The sequence below is a fragment of the Phyllobates terribilis genome, unplaced genomic scaffold (assembly GCF_046119375.1).
Source record: "Phyllobates terribilis strain yellow unplaced genomic scaffold, ASM4611937v1 Scaffold_3__8_contigs__length_932513732, whole genome shotgun sequence".
Lineage (NCBI taxonomy): Eukaryota > Metazoa > Chordata > Amphibia > Anura > Dendrobatidae > Phyllobates > Phyllobates terribilis.
This window is the reverse complement of record NW_027362763.1, coordinates 62,728,869-62,741,640: the sequence shown is the minus strand read 5'-3', so window position 1 is coordinate 62,741,640 and position 12,772 is coordinate 62,728,869. Positions and strand designations below refer to the sequence as shown.

Sequence of the window (12,772 nt, the reverse complement as noted above, 5' to 3'; positions counted from 1 at the left end):
AAAAAAAAAAAATTCTCAACAATGCAGCCAGACATAAAAATGTAACCTTACTCATCATGATTAAGGCGCTCTAGAATTTAGACTACCTTTATTACTACAATTTACACTGATTGTACCCACAGGGAAATTACAGAAAATACTCTTCTCAGTCGATGTAACACAGTCGAATAATCACAGCTTGTTACAATAAAATAAATAAAATGCTTAGACAATATTTGATTATTATTTTTTTTAATTTCCATTTTTTCCCCCTGCAAATTATACTTAATTACAAGATATGTTTTCACTCTGTCGATTTCGCATTTACTTAAGGTGAGCGCTGGCATTCTTCTTCTAGGCACTGTGTATATATTATATATATATATATATATATATATATATTATATATATATTACTAAGACTTTTTATTTTCTATTTGTTGGTCGCCTTTGCTTAAAAAGCCGTATAACATTTCTAAATACCCCCCATACTAAGGGGAAAAAAAAAGAAAAATCAGTAGTTCAGAAATTACCAATTTCCCTGCTAAAGTCACTTGGGGCCAATATAAATCATATCAGTAGCAGAGAAATAAAGGTCTCCATTATGCACGTTTTCACACGTATACTGTACTCTGTGTGATATATTCTTACACCGGAGGAAAATGTATGGCTAGGTAGAGACAGGGTCAGTTAAAGTTTTATAAAGTAGAGAACTGCACGCGGTAGCAAAGTATCCGTGACGAAAAAGAACAGTTATAACAATGCAAAAATATAACCTGAAAAGGAAAAAAGAACACATTTTTTTTATATATATATATTTTACGAGCTCTGAAACTTTGATATAAAGGAGTTAAGAACGCACAACAGACAAGCATGTGTTTCCATTTATCCAAAGAGCCAGAAATCATTTCATAGGCCTTGAAAAGTATCACAATCGCATTTAAAATAGCTATTATCTTAATATCCAGACAGCTAAAAAAAAAAAAAAAAGGTGAGAAAATGTCAGAGCGCATACAAAAAAAAACAAACAACAACCAGACTTATAGTGCCCCCTTCACCACCACCTTCAAGAAAAAAAAAGAATCTCATTACAAGATCAACTTTTCTAGATCACCGTGATATATAGAAATAATTTTGGAATTTGTTGAATTTTTTTTCTCTCAATTTTTGGAAAAATATCTGAAAATTTATTTCCGATCAGCAACATCACATAGAGATAAACCTAATCAAATATTGTACAGCCTAATACAGGAGAAGTTTTATATATGTATTGAGTTGGAATATAGCTAAGTGGCGTAATTTTTTTTTTTTCGAGCCAACGCAGCCATGTAAGCCGAATGTCTCCGATGACGGAGCTCGATGGCGCAGATCCCAGCGGAAGATTAGAAGGTTCCTATTATCATAAGCCAAGTCTGTTGCATAATGTTTTTTGTTTTACAAAAAAAAAATTATAGCTATTTTATTAACCCCTTCTACGAACAACAGCATCAAAGCACTTTTCCCCCAAAAAAAAAACTAAAAGAAAAAGTTTTACAAAAGGGTAAATAGTCAACGCGATGTCCTAAAATATCGACAGCAGATAACATAATAGCTGAGTTATTCATACACTGAGCAGAAGCCTCCATTAAAAGTATTATCTGGCTCCGAACTCTATAGTTTTGGACTGCTGAGCCTTAGTTTTTGGATTTATCTTTTTTTCAAATAAGCTATAGAAAATTATAAAATGAAAAGGGCAAAAAAAAAAAAAAAAAATTAATAAAAGAAATGACCAAGAACGTATCGGAAAAACATACCTTCAAAGAAATAATTGATAATGTTGATAGAGGTAGTTTCTGAATGTCAGATTCTCCAGTATTTACAGCCTGGCAGCTCATTTTGATGAACTTCTTGAAGAAATGAACTTGAATGAAAATAGATTTCGATGATTTATTTAAGAATTTCTACTTTTTTTTTTTTCCTTTTTTGCATAGGACTACTACAAAGCTCAGTCTGAAAGACTTCTAGGCTATAAAACATGCAATTTAAGGACATAGAGAAACCATGCAATTAACGAAAAGTGCTATTTTGGACGGCTTGGGACTTGATGGCATGCATTTGCTTCACGAGTAAAAGAAAAATTAAAAAAATAAATCACATTTTGAGGACGACAAATACAAATAATGCCGATAGCACTCTCACTACAGAAAATACATATCAACCAATACTTTATGTTCCAGTTGTTATACAGCATTAAAAGGGGTTGTTCGATATAGAATTAAAAGTCTGCAGTCCGTCTGTGTGACTGCAGACTTGTGAATCCTCCCAGCGTGCGCACTGTAGGCTGTGAGGATTCGCCAGTTTCTGTACCGGGAACGGTCAAGTAAGACGACATGCATACTCCCGAGCAGAACCAGTCTAGTGTATTGAGCGAGACTGGGCCCGGACTAGTGCGTACGCTGGGAGGATCCACAAGTCTGCAATCACACAGAATGACTGCGGACTTTTCATTCTAGACCGGACAACCCCTTAGGCATAGTGAATGGAATGGCAGGGTATTTTAAATTTAGGATTTTCAGCATTTAAAATATTGGATCTGGTTAAACATCTCTCCTTCGGGAGATCAGTTAGGAGGTTCATTTTGCCATAATCACAAGACAAGCTTCCTCAGACCAAAAAGTACAAAGGATTTATAATTGGTCATTGTTTAAAAACAAACCACGAATGGTAAGAGGAGACCACTTCATATGATTGTTACTCAAGCAAATGAGTAAGAGACCGGTCAATCAATACAAGGCGGGAAGGTGGAGGAGCCAATTCCATGACTCTTCTCACTCTTCTTGGCTAATGAAGGAGCCTTCTCCATGATGCCTGTAGTTTGGGCAGCATGAATCTCCTGTCCATCAATCTAAACTATGGAGTAGAAAAAGCTTGCGAGATAAGTTGGCACAAAAAAAAGCTGGTGGTGAGCTTACTCCAATAACTCTTCCTTCTATCTCCCGTTAATTTCTAAGTCAATCTCTGCCTGTTTTGTGCTAACCGTGGTTCAGGCAGCATTAATTTCCTGAAATGTTCCCTTTAACGCTGTAGATAACATTTTTTAACAGGGATCATGTCACAACTAAATTTCATTTTTAAAAAAACCAACAGTCGTTTATAAGGTTCTTACACAGCATTCCTAGAACGTCTTAATCAAAGGGGTATTCCAGTTAAACCAAGTTATTACCCATCCATGGGTTAAGTGATAACTTTTAGATCATTGGGATCCCCATGACTCCTAAAGCGGGGCATTTTTATCCTCGCAATGCCACTCCATTCAGGCTCTATGGGACTGCTATTCAGCTTTCTTTGGTAGTCCCATGCAGAATGAATGGAGCGGCGGTCAAGCATATGCACTGACGCTCCATTCTAAAATGGGAAAAAAATGTGCCCCCGTTCGTTTAATGTATCTGGATCCCAGCATGAACGACCTAAAAGCTATCACCAAACACATCGATAGGTGATCACATGTTCCAACTGGAATACCACTTTTAAACCTAATTTGGTGGAAAAAAGGTTTACTCTTCATGAGGTATATGTTAATCACATTTCCTAGTCATCTGGGTGGTGCCTCACTCCAGAATAGTCAAGCCAACAAGGCTGTGATCATGCTCAAAGCGGCACGACTGATCTGCAGAAAAAGGTCCGACATCATTCCCATGCTAGCTGACACTTTCGACACATCAATCACATCACTTTGTGGCATATTTACAGCTTGATTGGTCCTTCTGTTCTAGGCGGTGCCCAGATGACTGGTGAAGATAACAATTATTCTACTGGATGCCACAGATTAGTTTATTTAGCTACAAAGTGACATTGTCATTCACGCAGTCACCAAAACTTGCTCCTGGTGGCAGAAGATAGAGCGAAAGAAGAGGCAGCCTGGTTGACGACTTTGCCAAAACTGGATTTTACAGAGCTCAAATATTATAGGAATCAGGAGTTATATAAACACAACATTCAAATGGGTATTGTCCGCAAGTCACAACTAGACCATGAACTATTCCCAATTATTCTCATTTCATAGCTGGTCTTATGAAGGCCCTAATCTTTGAGTCCATCAAACGTCAGGAAAAAGAAGATTCTGAAGGACCAGGAACCCTAACAAATGAAGTGCAAAATTAGTTTTTCTTTTTCCTTTAGATGAACTTTCCTATTGGATCTCACCTTTCAGTCTTCTGCTTTTGACCCTGTGCAAAGGGTGACGTTAATAAAATTGTCCCAATGGAACCAGTGAACGAATAGGAAATATTAGGTAGAACGTGAACAGTCAGTTGTTGAAGTCAAATCTGATGGCTAAATAGATTGGTCACATCATCTTAAACCGGTCTTATAAGGTGTACCCAGAATACGACAGGATTTGAGGTCTATTCTCGCTAAAAGACAAGTGTATCCTGTATATTGGCAGATCTTGTAGGGGCTACAAAGTATACAGCAGGTTTTAAGGGGTCTTCCTGCTAAAATGCAGGTATTGTGTGGTCTAAACAGTATACGGGCAGGTCTTGTAGGGTGTAACCAGTATATGGTTTGTCTTGGGTGTAGACAGTATATGACAGGTCTTGTGGGGTGTACCCAGTATACGGAAGGTCTTGTGGGGAGTAGCTGGTAAATGGCAGGTTTTGTGTGGTATAACCAGTATATGGGCAGGTCTTGTAGGGTGTAACCAGTATATGGTTTGTCTTGGGTGTAGACAGTATATGACAGGTCTTGTGGGGTGTACCCAGTATACGGAAGGTCTTGTGGGGAGTAGCTGGTAAATGGCAGGTCTTGTGTGGTATAACCAGTATATGGGCAGGTCTAGTAGGGTGTAGCCAGTATATGGTTTATCTTGGGTTTACCCGGTATATGGCAGGTCTTGTGGGGTGTACCCGGTATACGGCAGGTCTCATGGGATGTACCCGGTATACGGCAGGCCTCATGGGATGTATCCGGTATGCGGCAGGTCTCATGGGATGTACCCAGTATACGGCAGGTCTCATGGGATGTACCCAGTATATGGCAGGTCTCATGAGATGTACCCAGTATATGGCAGGTCTCATGGGATGTACCCAGTATATGGCAGGTCTCATGGGATGTACCCAATATACGGCAGGTCTTGTGGGGTGTAACTGGTAAATGGCAGGTCTTGTGGGGTGTAACTAGTATATGGGCAGGTCTAGTAGGGTGTAGTCAATAGGGTGTTTCCAGTATGTAGTAGTTATGGCCTGCGACAAGTGATTCTAAGAAGGATAACTAGTGGACGAATGAGAGGCTCATTGGCGCCAAAGGCTCACTGACATGCATGGGGGCCAAGGCTGGTTCTTCTGGTATGATTCCACAGAAGAGCTACTGTTGCACAAATAGGTTAAACAGGTCATGCTGGCCATTACAGATAAGAACCCCGCCACACTGCACAAACTGTCCCGAAATAGTTTGATGAACATGACGAGGTGATGACTTATCTCCAAATTGTCCAGATCTAAGCCCATGGGGTATGCTGGACAACTTACAAGGTGTATTAAAGTAAGGTCAAGTAATCACCTATTCACAGCATAAGTCATAACTAGTAGGTAGGCGGGGGTTATGACCAAGAGACTTCCCTTGACCGCCAGAATGGAGGAACTTCTGTTCCCTGTGTGAATGGAGCAGCAGTCAAGCACACCCTGGATAGGTGATAATCGGATTGTAATGGAATATCCCTCCATAGGACCTGCAGCTACTGTTTTGGTGCCAGGTATTACAGAACACCTTCAGAGGTCTTGTGGAGTCCATACCTTAATGAATCACCACAGCTTTTGTGGCTGATGGACAACATTAGTCAGGTGGTTTAAATTTTAAGGTCGATTAGTACACAGTATACATAGATAAAAAGTTCAGATTCCTTATTTATTAAGAACATAAAAGTTCTAATTTACACATCAACAATACATTAGATTTTCTATGTAACTTTGGGGTTACTATCCCTTTAAGGCACACATTTGATTTATAGTAGACTGAATACATTTTGGTTTACCCTTCCTTTGGAAAGTTAAAACAAAAAAAAAAAAAGGGATATAATTTATACACTGCCGGTTGCCAGGGAGAAAATATTATTTTTCTAGAAGATAATCATAGACTTGGTTTTGCAGCAGAACATGAAAGAAAGCTACATTATATGTGTGAAATAAAATTTGCTAAACTATGGTATGTAGAAGACCGCCATCTGATTTTTTTTTTTATTTTTATGATGTTACCATACATCCTGATGAGAGTATTATATACCTGACACATTTTACAGTAGAAAAAAAAGAAAAATTATAAGTAAATTGTTGCCTTTCTATTATATTTGGACGGGTGCAAGAGCTGCCTGCTATTTACATGCACTAGTATGGTCCGTAAATCCAGACTAGGGCATGCTGCAATTTTTGTCACTTGGACCTCAGAGGTCCAAGTGAAAAGTAGCCCATGTGCATTATCACAAATACGAACACTGGTCCAAATTCTGTGCTGCATTTTTGAAGGGGATTTTTTTTTTCCCGCACAAAAATTGCATTTTACAGTTCCAGCAAAATTAATGAGATTTTTCAGAAATTTTGTATTCAAATGAATGGGAAAAGACGCACGAAAAAACGCATCAAAAATGCATAAAATGTCTTTTTTTTTTTTTTCAGCAGCATTCTTTCTGCCAACGCTCTGGTTTTAGGGTATGTGCACACTGTTAGTATTTGCGGCCAATTTTTCTACTGCAAAATGCTACATAAATTAAGTTCGTTCTTGCATGTATTTTTGATGCGTTTTTTTTCCCCATTTGAGTAGGGAGAAAAAATGCTGAAATAATTGATACTTCAGATTTAAAAAATATGCTTTGCAGGTTGAAATCCGCAAGGGAAAATAATCAGAATGTGCATGAAAGATCAGCAATCTCATTCACTTTGCTGGTACTGCGTTTTATTTTGCGGCAAAAGGAGGAAAAAATTTGCAAAATTGCAAGGTGTGAGCAAGCCCATTCTCAAGAGAACACTAAAACACAGATCTGATGAGGGATGTGACGAAGCTGGGTGGACACAGGGAATGTCTTTTACTTATTGTACAGCTATGAATTCTGCTATCATGTATGAAATGCCTATAATCATAAAGCCTATAAATAAACGAACACTCCAGAAGCCTCTGGATGTGCCATTTCTTCTATCCTAACCAGCAGTAAACGAAATCTAAGAAACTTGTAAGTTGGAGTGCTTTCTACTCTAACAAAGGTTTCCAAGAAAATAAGCTTATCACGGTATATTCCATGGCTAAAAGACCCAGTATTCAGCTTTACAAGAGTCAAGGCTCCATTTTACAGAGCTCAAAATCCTAGCAAATCTATAGCGTTAAAGGGGTTGTCTCATGACAGATATTTATGGCATGTAAAATTACTAAATACTGGTCATAACTTTGGGACCCTGATATCCCTATCCGACAGTGACAGCAGAGACAGAGTAAGGATAGGTACATAATAAGTTTTTTTGATGAGTTTTTGGAAAAGAATTTGAGCAGAAGTTCTCTAAATCCTCCTCAAAAACTTGGGAGTTTCCGCTAAGTTTCTTCTCCAAAAACTCTTTTTGACCTAATGGTATATGCACACAGTTTTTTTTGGAGGTGGTCGAAAAAGATGAGTTTTCTGGCGGAAACCGCTTAAGGAAACGCTCCTACTTTAGGGAAATATTAGAGGCGTTTTTCATTTCTTGAAGTGATTTTGAAGGGTTTTAGAAGAGTTTTTTTTCCTGAAGCTTTGTTTTTCCCCACCCTTTTGATTAGACAGTGCCTGGTTTGGAGTAGATTCCATCAGGGGCCGCCACACATAATTGACATGCACTTTCTTTATTCCAGACCAAGAATTTTTCAGGACTTGAAGGCGACAAACAATGCCAAAAACACCAACCATATGAAGAGCAAAGTTTTACAATACAAATGAATAGGAAAAGTATTATTTCGAGAATTTTTTGACCGAACCCACACAAAAAAAACAACTCAAAAATTGTGTGTATGTATTCTAAGTGTATTTGGAAGTATTCGGAATACCTAAAGCAATGAATGGAGGGAGCAGAGCCATCGACGCAGAGAACAGCTGATCGGCGGGGGTACCGGGTGTCCGACACCGACCAATCAGATCATCAATGATAAAGTACTGGACAACCTCTTTAAGGACTGAATGAAATGGAAAGTGATCTAGCTGATCCATTGTTGGATTCGCATGCAGCATTCATGTAATCAGCGCCCACAAGACTTCAAAGACATGAAAGAGTTATCGTATGAAGTTAAGAAAGGGGAAAAATAAAGACTCCGAATTCTACACTTTTAATTAACAGGTTGCGTGCCAATGAGTATCAGGAAGTTGGCAGGACGGGCAGAACATGCAGGATCGGGGGGGACGACTATACAGCATCACCAACGATAGAGATCAGTTAGTTTAACCCTTTAAATTCTACAATCACAGCACAATGATCACATCATTTAAAAGAGGAAGAGCATAAAATAAGGGGGATCCATTTATTTGTGTCACAGGGAATCCTGGTGACATTTTTGAGGCCCATACCTTGAATGGGCGGACAACTTAGCTTTCACTTCAAAAATAATATACTTCCAATATACATACCTTAACAACAGCATATATACACTATTAGAAAACTAAATAATGTACCAGCATATAGTTATCTGCAAGTACGCTTTAGTTAAAAAATAAAAATCAAAAAAAAAAATAATAATTCAGTAAGAAATAAAAAACACAAAAGGCACTTTTTTTTTTGCAAGTAGTAATTAATAAACAATTCACCCATTTGATATAGTAATGATCGTAACAACTAATACATTTAGAGCATTATTCATGATGACCAATGTCATCACAGCGACAAAATAGAAATGAATGAAAAAAAAAATATATATATATATATATATATATATATATATATATATATATATATATATATATATATATATATATATATATATATATATATATATATATATATATATATATATATATATATATATATATATATTGCTCTTAAAAAAAAAAAGTTTCAATTTTGGGGAGGGCCCCTGCTCAGTACCCTCTCTTTCATTATCCAGAGGGAGTAGAAATAGCAGCATGTTCTCCGGTGGACTTGTAGTATTTGGTCACCAATATATTGTGAAAGGCATCATAAAACACTACAGTTTGCCTGGAGTGGCTGCCCGCAATTTCCACCAACTGTGATTGCTAATGACGGAGGGTTGGAGAAGCTGAGCCAGCAACATCTAGCTTATTAGTTGTGACTTTATTCTAGAGGTCCCCCGATACATAATAGACTAAACTTAGCTGAACCTGCTGATATCGGCCGACAGTCCAGTGTATATAAGGGCCTCGTGAGGTACCCGACGATGATATAAGGGGAGAAAAGGATGAGTACACTGGAATTTCTTTGGCTGGCAGCTATCTAATGTGTATGGGGACCGTATAGCTAAGGCTGGCAGCTATCTAATGTGTATGGGGACCTTATGGCTAAGGCTGGCAGCTATCTAATGTGTATGGGGACCTTATGGCTAAGGCTGGCAGCTATCTAATATAGGGACCTTATGGCTAAGGCTGGCAGCTATCTAATGTGTATGGGGACCTTATGACTAAGGCTAGCAGCTATCTAATATGTATGGGGACCTTATGGCTAAGGCTGGCAGCTATCTAATGTGTATGGGGACCTTATGGCTAAGGCTGGCAGCTATCTAATATAGGGACCATATGGCTAAGGCTGGCAGCTATCTAATGTGTATGGGGACCTTATGACTAAGGCTAGCAGCTATCTAATATGTATGGGGACCTTATGGCTAAGGCTGGCAGCTATCTAATGTGTATGGGGACCTTATGGCTAAGGCTGGCAGCTATCTAATATAGGGACCTTATGGCTAAGGCTGGCAGCTATCTAATGTGTATGGGGACCTTATGACTAAGGCTAGCAGCTATCTAATATGTATGGGGACCTTATGGCTAAGGCTGGCAGCTATCTAATGTGTATGGGGACCTTATGGCTAAGGCTGGCAGCTATCTAATATAGGGACCTTATGGCTAAGGCTGGCAGCTATCTAATATAGGGACCTTATGGCTAAGGCTGGCAGCTATCTAATGTGTATGGGGACCTTATGACTAAGGCTAGCAGCTATCTAATGTGTATGGGGACCTTATGACTAAGGCTAGCAGCTATCTAATATGTATGGGGACCTTATGGCTAAGGCTGGCAGCTATCTAATAAGTATGGGAACCTTATGGCTAAGGCTGGCAGCTATCTAATGGGTATGGAGACCTTATGGCTAAGGCTGGCAGCTATATAATGTGTATGGGGACCTTATGGCTAAGGCAGTTTTTGCTTAGTACTTGTTAGATGTATACAACCTGAGTATTTCCTAACATAAATCTCTGATGTACCCAGTGGAATGCAAAGTAGTGTCGTTTTAGTGGTCAATATGAATCAACACTACTTTTTTCACGGTATAGGAAAGTAAAATCTACTATGCTTTTTCTACCCAGTAAAAACAAACATTTTATCCCAGATTAATCATTGCTTTGGCGCCTTTTTGTTGTTGTAAAAATGTTTTTCACCTTATTCATTACTTAATTTGCATTTTTTATGAGGTTTATCATTTGTGACTTTTCGAAATGTTGCTAAAAAAAAAAATTTATTTGTAACTTTTGAATAATTGTACTACAGTACTACTGATGAACAAAATCTCTTTTTTTTATGCACACTTGATGACTAAACGTGATATTTTAAAGGATCTTTCAACTATATACTGTAAAAGTAAAAAAAAAAACTTTTTTTTTTTTTTTTTTTTTAAAGAATTTGGTGCAGAAAATAAAACATACCATAAGACAAAAAAAAAAGATTTCTTTTTTTTTTTGTTATTGCAATTCAAGACTACATGACACAGCCATAGTATTTGTTGGGAGTTCCTTCTGATGTTTACCTTCAACATAGGCACAAAAGGAGATGTGAACAGAGCCGTGGTGGTGGTGGGCCACTTGGGTCCACGTTTCATGTCAACTCTTGAATTTCCTCCGACAGCATTAAAAAGGGGTTTTCTGCCTCTAAGGGCAGAGACACACTTCTGTATTTCTCGTGCGAGGATCACATCGCACTGAACGGACCGGCCGGCACCTCTCCTGACCGGACCTTGACAACTACATAGAAATCCATCATGCTCAGGTCAGGAGAGGTGCTGGCCGGTCCGTTCAGTGCGATGCGATCCTCGCACGAGTTATACGGCAGTCTGTCTCTGCCCTAACATTATATGTCACCAGTACATAAAATTTTTTTTGCAAATACTCACCTTCCGGTAACGTGCCAGTCTTCCATTTCAAGTGGCCATATCCCCTGCTAGTCTTCTCTTTTGGCAAACTTGGCATGTGGCGACAGTGACTACCTGCAACTGTCCAAGCAGGATTGACTGGTTGGAATGGAGGACACGGCCAGCATGGGTGGGAAATTTCTGGCCGGTATGGGAGGTACATGGTCAGTTTGAGTTGGGCACGGCCAGCATGGGGGGTACACGGTCAGTATGGGGAGGAGGGGCAAGGACAGCATGGGGGGAGTTCCCAGCCAGTATGGGGGGGGGGGTCACTGTCAATATGGGGAGGGGGGACACAACACGGCCAGCATGGGGGGGTACACAGCCAGCATGGGGGTGACACCTGACCAGTATGGGGGGGTGCACAGTCAGTATGGAGAGGATTTGACACGGCAAGCATGGGGGGGTTCATGGCCAGTATTGGAAGGTGGGACACGGCCAGCATGGGGGTGACACCTGACCAGTTTGTGGGGGTGCACAGTCATTATGGGGAGAATTTGACATGGCCAGCATGGTGGGGTACATGGCCAGTGACCCAAAGGATCCGCAGGGGAGTTGATGCTATTTTTTTTTTTTCATATTGGGGCCATACGTAAATCTAAAGAAAGGAGCAAAAAACCCTATAAAAGACCACAATGAGGCAAAAAAAACAACCTTTTGATGTAGACAACGGCATAAACCAAACCAATATGTGCGCTAAATATAGCTTAATAGAGCTAAAAGTACGATCGCTTCCTCTCGGTAACCACTCCAAAGTCAGATTAACGGGTGACTGCAAATCCTGGCCAACATCACCAGAACACAGTGCAGCAAAAACACCCAGAGCTGCTGATTCGGAGCAACGAGACCAGATGCATCTCTCATAGACAGACATGATTTAACCTCTGCAGAGGAACATCGCTGCTAGCTCTTCTGTGACAGTCAATTAAGCAGTTAGCAACCAGACGTAGATGAAAGGGTTTTCTTTCTATTAAAAAAATATATATACAATCAATCAATTACAGATTCCGATCTTCACAAAGACAAGAAGCAAAAAAAAAAAAATCACCCAAAATCAAATTTTGCAAATCCAAAGCAGAACTTGGTGCCCCCCCACAAAAAGAAGTTTATGTATTGTTCTACTAGTCCAGGACAATTACATGATTCGATTTCCTAGAGACAATAAAATAAGGGGGTGGAGGGGTGGGAGGACAAAAAAAAAAAAATGGCAGCGATGGAAGGGGGTGGTGGGGGGCAAAGAATATTGTAGAACATCCCTGCTTTGCTCCATATGCTTTTTCTTGCTGTATGAGGCTTTGAGCTGATGCTGAATTTGTACTCTCTCCAATTCTTCATGAGTCAGAAAAATTAAAAAGCTATATCCCTTCTGGATGCCAGGAAAGGCCTTACCACGATCCTTTTGTCAAAATAAAAAAAAAAAAAGGGGGAGAGAGAGAGAGAAAGCCACAGACGAAGGCTGTCCCACT

The 12,772-nt window shown here is 39.4% G+C and overlaps 1 protein-coding gene and 1 long non-coding RNA gene across 4 annotated transcripts in view; both read right to left on the bottom strand.

Moving 5' to 3' along the window:
* LOC141258803 (uncharacterized) overlaps positions 1-1,812 on the bottom strand; it is a 124,053-nt gene extending 122,241 nt beyond the window's left edge. Inside the window, exon 1 of the long non-coding RNA XR_012318337.1 lies at positions 1,772-1,812. This is a non-coding gene — a long non-coding RNA (uncharacterized lncRNA). The remainder of the gene's footprint in view (positions 1-1,771) is intronic.
* SUPT3H (SPT3 homolog, SAGA and STAGA complex component) overlaps positions 1-12,772 on the bottom strand; it is a 633,482-nt gene that overhangs the window by 534,535 nt on the left and 86,175 nt on the right. The window lies entirely within an intron of this gene.